Source organism: Pteropus vampyrus, unplaced genomic scaffold (assembly GCF_000151845.1).
Source record: "Pteropus vampyrus isolate Shadow unplaced genomic scaffold, Pvam_2.0 Scaffold162, whole genome shotgun sequence".
NCBI classification, from domain to species: domain Eukaryota; kingdom Metazoa; phylum Chordata; class Mammalia; order Chiroptera; family Pteropodidae; genus Pteropus; species Pteropus vampyrus.
In genome coordinates this window covers 1,596,745-1,605,047 of record NW_011888943.1, presented here as the reverse complement: position 1 = coordinate 1,605,047, position 8,303 = coordinate 1,596,745, and positions in this window count along the sequence as shown.

The window sequence follows — 8,303 nt, the reverse complement described above, 5'->3', positions numbered from 1 at the left end:
CCACCAAGAGTGCATGAGGGTTCCCTTTCTCCACATCCTCACCAACATTTGTTTGTTCACGTATTGATGACAGCCGTTCTGACAGGAGTGAGGGGAGATCTCTTTGTGGTTATAATTTGCATTTCTCTGATGATTAGAGACATCGAGCATCTTTTCATATGTCTTTTGGCCATCTGTATGTCCTTTTTGGAGAAATGACTACTCAGGTCCTCTGTCAGTTTTTTAATTGGATTCTTTGGTTTTGTTTTGTTTTTTGTTTTTTTTTCCTGGTGTTAAGTTGTATGAGTTCTTTATAAATTTTGGATATTAACCCCTTGTTGGATGTATCATTGGTGAATATCTTCTCCCATTCAGTAGGTTGTCTTTTTATTGATGGTTTCTTTTGCTGTGCGAAAACTTTAGTTTGATGTAGTCCCATTTGTTCATTTTTCCTTTCGTTTCCCTTGCCTGAGGAGATATATTAGAAACAATATTACTAAGAGCAATGCAAGAGAGTCTACTGCCTATGTTTTCTTCTAGGAGTTTTATGGTTTCGGGTCTTACATTTCAATCCTCAGTCCATTTTGAGTTTATTCTTGTGTATGATGTAAGGAGGTGTTCTAATTCTATTTTTTTGCATGTATCTGTCCAGTTTCCCAATACCATTTATTGACTAGACTGTCTTTACTCCACTGTATGTTCTAGCCTCCTTTGTTATAGACTGCATGACCATATAAGCATGGGTTTATTTCTGGGCTCTTTATTCTGTTTCATTGACCTAGATATCTGTTTCTTTATGCCAGTACCATGCTGTTTTGATTACTATACCCTTGTAGTATAGTTTGATTATCAGGTAGTGTGGTGCCTCCAACTTTGTTCTTCTTTCTCAAGATTGCTGTGGCCATTTGGGGTCTTTTGTGGTTCCATATAAATTTTAGAACTATTTGTTCTGGTTCTGTGAAAAATGCCATTGGTGTTTTGGTAGGGATTGCATTGGATCTGTAGATTGCTTTGAGAACCGTGGACATCTTAACAATGTTGATTGTTCTTATCCACGAGCACAGTACATGCTTCCATTTATTTGTATCTTCTTCAGTTTCTTTCTTCAATGACGTATCATTTTCTGAGTCCAGGTCTTTTACTTCCTTCATTGAATTTATCCTTAGATATTTTATTCTTTTTGATGCAATTGTAAGTGGGATTGCTTTATTAATTTCTCTTTCTGATAGTGTTATTGGTGTACAACAACACAACTAATTTCTGAATATTAACTTTGTATCCTGCTACTTTACTGAATTCATTTATTGGTTCTAATAGTTTTTTGGTGGAATTATAACTTTCAGTTAATTTATTAAAGATATGTGAACTTTAGCTTCTTGTTGTTGATGAAATAGCCTAAAATGATTACGAGATTAACAACAGAGACCCGTCTGGGCCCAGGGTGACTGATTTGGGTCCTGGCTGGGCTAGTCACTTGCTGTGTGACATTGGGCAGGATAATTGCCCTCTCTTTTCCTTTCTTTCCTCATTTGCCACATAAGAATAATAATAAATATTACCTCAGAGAGTTGACATGAGACTTGAATGAATATTTATGAAACACACCGAACAATGCTCTCAGTGGTGTTTGTAGAATTAATTCGCTCTCTGAATTTCTTATGTAGTTCCTTCCGACCCTAGTTTATGAAATGAAAATAAGTTCACTCTCACTTTTTTGTAACTTCTAGTCTGACACACAGATTTATATGCCTACTTGCAAATGACGAAAAGAATTTAAGCCTTTCATGAGAAAAAAAATGAAGTTAAAACAATACCTCCTTTAAAACATGTGATTAGAATGCTTCAGTTTGTCAAAATGTTGTTCTTCATTTAAACATTTAGCAATTTTGTCTTATTTTTCTAGTTTCAATCCACACATCGAAGATGAAACCCTGCAGGCTACATCTTATTATAATTATTTTGTCAGTGTCAAGGACGCAGACGCTTGCGTTCGATTCATCCATTGAGCGTCATCCGACAATTTGCCAGAACCCCACTCTGTACCCCACTTTTTGGTCCAATAAACCCCCTGGGGCATATCAATCAAAATATCAACTGTGCTGAATTTAATCAGAGAAATGGGGTAAAGATGTACAAAATAAAAATACATATAATTACTCATAGCTCTAGAGATGATATTAATGCTGGCAATTTGCTAAACAGCTCAGTTGATAACCAGGAAATTTAGGCCCCCTCACTGTCAACCTAGAGCAATGTCATTTCTCAGAGTGACAGCAGAATGGATGCTTAAAGATAATAAATTCATTAATCTTAGCCTCATAACGTTTCACAGGAATAATGAGAAGTGAATAAGTGACTCAAAAAAGATAAAAAGAACTCACCACCAGATGTCTCTACTTTGTAAGGCAATTAACAAAACAAACCAAAAAAAAAAAAAAAAGAGAGAGAGAAAGAGATTCAGAAAGAGAGTTGATTTAAGGCAGTGGTTCTTGTCTGAGGATGATTTTGTACCTCAGGTGGTGACATTTGGCAAGATTGAACATGGCTTTGTTTCTTATGACTAGAAGGAAGGGTATTATTGGCATCTAATGGGTGGAAGCCAAGGATACTACTAAACATCCTATAATACACAAAACAGCGCTTCTTAACGAAAACCATCTATCTCAAAATGCAAATAGTGCTGAGGTTGAGAATCCCTTTGAGGGAACATTTGATTTGCTTGATTGGTGTTGTAATTCACCATGCTTCACACTAGACTCCCCCCTCCACCACTACTTTTTTCATGTGAAAGAGTGAAAGATGATAAGAAAAATAGATATGAGACTATAAACACTTTCTTCTTCCAGCCTCCTACAGACGTGTCTATTGCAGGCCCTACAATATAATATTCTTTACAACGTAATTTCCTTTCGACTTGACTGTCCTCCTCGTGGGATGAGGATGTCTCACCGAGGCCCAGCCAGAATCATTTCTATCTTTGTGTGCCTAAAGCTGAGTAGGCCCTGTGGCATGTAGCACACACTCAATAAAAGTCTGTGAGGTGAATGATTTTATGAGTTAATCATAATAGGGCATCACCTCTAAAAAGAGCATGAGGAAACTCTACATTAAGGAAGATAAACTTCGGAATCAGTCCATCCCGGGTTTAATGGGAGACTGTGCCCTTGGCAAGCAGGCCAGGAGTGGTAGTAACACGTGCTGCAGGTGTAGGAATAAAACCAAGATGTTAACAGAATTTCAAAAGAAGACGTCAGGAAAGACAGACACGATCCGGAAGTTCTTCAGGGTTAAGGAATGGGCCAGCTTTCTGAGTCGGAAATGCCTGTGAATTCCTTCTTAAAAAATGCTTGGAAATATCATCCAGCATTTAAAATTTTAATCTAAATAAAGAACTTCAAATAGAAAATTGGCAATATGGTTGATGGCAAATGTTGAATATATATATATATGTGTACATATAAATTCAAGATATATACAAATATATATATATGTATGTGTATAGATTATCAGATGATAGATAGATAAATAGATGCTAGATAGATAGTGTTTGCTCAAATACAAATACCAAATAATGATCAACTACAGAAATTATGTTTAGAGTATATATATGCCGATATACTGTGACAAAGTTAAAATACTATAATGGATGAGTAATAAATTAGAAGGTGGCAGAAGGTGTTCAAAGAAGTGTTAGCGTCCTTATTGATAAAACTGAGTAAATTAAAACTGTAAAACTGTGGGTTAAAAAATGAATTTTTCCTGATTCTTAATGTTATTTATAATTTTTCTAAATTTTAGGGATATTGGGAAGATCTATTTTTTTGGAGTAGAATCACTTGTTTGCCTTTTAATCATTTCATAGATTTTTTTCTGTTTATTTCTTCTAAGTTTAACAAAATATTTAAAATTTTATATTTTAGAACCGTCTGTAGTGTAACATGTCCTTAGAGTTTTTCTCTTTTCCTCTTCCATTCATCTCCCACCCATCCATCTCTCCTTCTATCCATTCATCCATCTCTCTGTGCAGGTTTGTAGGAAAATATCTAGAAAGATATTTATGCAATGGGACTTCGGCTACTTCTGCATGGTTGGCTTTACAGCTGACTTTAAATTTCGTATTTTTATTTTTCTTCATCAACTATTTCTTTATTATTTTAGGAAAATGTGCATGATCGTTTTAGGAAAACTAGTGGGCCGACACTTCTCTTTTTAAAACTTAAGATTTTCCCCAGTTTTATCGAGATATAATTGGCATACGTTATGTCATTATGCTGTACACCTTACACTTACACCGTGTCGTATGTCAAAACTTTACTTTGAAAATACAGTAATGTTGTTTTTGCTTTGGCGTGCAGTCCTGTGAATGTTAGCACATATGCAGATCGGTGTAACCCCAACACCGTCAAGGTCTGCACGAGTCCACAACCCAAAAACGTTCCTCCCGTCATCTCCACCCCCAGTCCCCAAGGCTTTCAGCTACCGATCTGTTCTTTATCACTGTCGCTTTGTCATTTTGCAGATGTCTTATCAGTGGAATCATGTCATGTTTAATGGGGGTTCTCTTGGTGAACAGAACCAATGGGATGTGTATATTATATATATTATGAGGAATTGCTCACGTGATTATGGGAGCTGAGAGTCTGAGAAATCCCAGAGTGCATTTGGCTGGAGATTCAGGAACATCAGCGGTGGAGGTCCGGTCGGAAGGCGGGAAAAGCCCAGTGTCCCAGCTCAAGGCAGTCAGGCACAGGGAGTTCTCTCTTACCCACAGCGGGGCCGTCTGCTTTCTGAGTGTTGAGACCCCATTTTCATGCTCAAGCCAAATCTCGGGATCTTCTCCTGATGCCATCTTTTGGAAACTAAGGCTAACTTCTAGGCTTCAGGCTATGTGTTCTAAGTCTTAGATATACCAGAAGGAATAATATCAAAATACAAATATAAATATATATAAATGCTTCCCACCATTTCTTCAAAAACTCTTCAGGGTCCTTAAGTGGCTGTTCCATGTGTTCCATCCCAGTTTTATAGCTGCATCCAGTGGGAAAGACACCATGGAGAGTGTTTACACCATCTTGCCCAGAACTGGAGCCCTGTCACTTCTTAATAAGATTTTGAACACATATAGGACAAAATATGAACAGCAGTTAATTATGAGTAGTAGTGATTCGAATGACCTATTTCTTCCTTATACTCCTTTGCATATTTTATTTTAAAAATACAGATCTTCCAAGCAGGGAGAATTTTCAGAAGATCGTTCCGTAGCCTATATGCAGAAAGACAGGAAAGACTACTATAGTTTATCTAAAAGACAAGCTTGAGAACAAGGAGCACAGAGCACAGACCGGTGATGTCAGCGTGGGGCACCTGGACATCCTAAGCGTGTTCCCTCAAAACTCGGGCTAAGTGGGGGTTTCCTGGAGTCTAAGAGAAAACACAGAGTTGGAGGAAAAGTGACTTAGAACCAAAGTCAAAGGAAATGGTAGAAGTAAATACATTTGATTAAACTCCCTCTGTCACAAGGAAATTTTTTAAAAAGCTTCCACGAGCTAGAGTGATCCCGAGGCACCAGACTTTATGCCAGGCCCATCATTTCTCTCAGTTATTAAATATCGTCACGTGCCACCGTGTGCTTTGTCTCGCCCCTAAATGAACTTCTTCACTCCCTTTACATTCATTTATTATGCAGTGAGATGTTGTGTTTTGTGTTTTTAATTCTTTGGAAGAAGTAACTAATATACTTGCCCAGACCAGCTTTTGTGCTAACGGGGTTTATTTGTTTGTGTCAATGCAAACTAACAAAGGTTTTCTTGAGAAAAGGCGGTATCTACAGATAGGTGACGGGATGGCACGTACTAGGAAAACTACTGCGTGTTACAAACTCGAACTTTCTATGTCGAAGCTATTTGGGGGCAGAACTACTGAAAGTTTTCATTCTTAAGGACATCGATTTATATGGAGTATAAAATGACACTGAAGGAAATTATCCATTTAAATTGGGAATTTAGAAAAAGAATCAGGTCGCCTCTTTTTGGGTAATAACTATCTAGTATGGGTTAACTGTCTATTGGTGACATCCTCTTCACTGAAGGATGGGACCCAGTGATCCCTGAGCTTATAATCCTTCGCTAGATGCTGATGGTCCCTGGTTCTAAACCCTTCTATAGACTAGAGAGAGTTCCTCCTACGAGACCACAGCTGGTCCAGGGTCAGGTGAGGAAACCAAGGACAGTGGAGGGAAACCCCCCTAAAGCTCAATTATTTTCAGTTTCACATATTTTTGGTCTGCAGAGGAACGCTCCGCTCCAACCCCACAGGTGTCCACTCCCTAATGCCCAATAACCTGTGGTTATGTCACTTTCCATGGCAAAGACGACTTTGCAGATGTGATTAAGTTGAAAGAGGGAGTTCATCCTGGATTATCTAGGTGGGTCCCGTGTAATCACATGAATTCTTAAAAGTGAACAACGTCCCTCAGTTTTGGTCAAAGGGCTGTGACTATGGGAAGAGAGTCAGAGAGATACATATGAAAAAGACTCAACCCATCATCACTGGCGTGAGGATAGAGAAATGGACCCTTCGCCAATGAATGTGAGCAGCTCCCAGAAGCTGAAAGGCCAGGAAACAGCTTTCCCTCCAGAGCTTCAGAAAGGAGTGCAGCCCACCTGACACCTGACCATGTCCCACCTCCGACCTACAGAATTTGTAAGATAAAAAAGGTGTGTTATGTTAAACCACCAAGTTTGTGGTAATTTGTTAATAGCAACAACCAAAAACTAATACTATATTTTTACTTATTTTGTGAGATCATTTTTTTGATATATTTTTATTTAAAATATTCTCTCTTTTTTTAATGAAACAATAGAAAACAGTGCAGGGGGTGGTATTTCCTTCCTCACCAAAATAGAATAGAGTCATCCTTTGTTTATCTCTCTAATCTTCCTTGTCCATTCCCTCTGCCCTCTATCTCTTCCTCCCTTCTTTCCTTCCGTATTTAAACTGTCATGAAACTTAATCTTGGCATGTCGATAAAGTCCATGCATTTTATCTATACACGTGTTGCATGTGTGTCCTTTCTCATCCTGTTCTGTACTTGCTGTGTCCTCCCATCCCGCCATCCATGCTTCTGGTCAGGTACCTCTGCCTAGAATTCCCTCTCCCCGCTCTGGGTCCCTCCTTGACTGTACCTGGCTCGCTCCTCCTCATGCTTTAATTGATATCATTTGATTCCAATTCTCACCCCCGCGAAAGAGTTCCCTAGCTGACCTTCAGTCCTCAAATCACATGGTGCATTCAGCGCAAACTACAGTGGCCTCCGTCACCATATCGTTCAGTAATCATCTGTTTGCCTTCATCAGCAAATTCCATCATTGAATGTAGCTAGGCATTGTTCCTTATTCTTCTCCTGGGAGACCCAGCATAGTGCTGGAGAGATATAAGATGCTAAATAAATGCTTATAAAATGAATGAGTGGAAGAAGGAATAAGTGAGCAAATTAAATAGTGGAGGCATGACATCATGAGATAATTCTCTACTTTCTCTTTTTCGAGCATTATGCTTATTTTTTTACTTAATTTCCTAAGGGACACAATTTAGAGAGTCTGTCACAAACGTCTGCATGAGAAGAGAAATCCGGCGTATTGGTTTTCTGGGTTAGAGAGAAGGAAATAATGCCACGTCAACTTCACCTTCAAAATACACTTTACTAATCACTAAACACTTCTCACCGTTTCAACGAACAGCTCTCTGGTCCAAGCTTCCACCTCTGAGTCTTTGCCTCGTTCCTCCAGTATGACAAGCACGTGACTTTTGTACTCCAGATTTCTGTCTTCCTGAGATTATCTTTATATCCTGTGGTGTATGTGTCTTGGCTCGATCCCTCCCAGAGAGGTTTTACCTGACCAACCTTATCTAAAATATGGCTTTCAGCACAGGCTCTCCATTTATCCTGCTTTATTTGTTTTTTTTTTTCTTTTTTTGCATATTTATATAAAATGTCTACTATATATTTGTTTGTTTGTTTTTAACCTTCTTCCCAATTAGAATACAAGTTCTATGAAAGCAGAAACTTTGTCTGATTTGTTCGGTCCTCTATCCTCAGTGCCTAGAATAGTTCCATGTATACAGCAGGTAGGCAATACATGTGGTAGGCAATACATATAGGAGGCATACAGTGCATTAAATACAGTAGGTATTCAGTAACCGTGTATGTTGAATGTTGAACATGCGCAAGGCGGAATTTTCCACAGTAACCAGTCAGCCCGGCATAAGGCACAGGGCACGCACATACTCATCCAGGGCGGCATGTTAATTGCACCTCAGTTTAT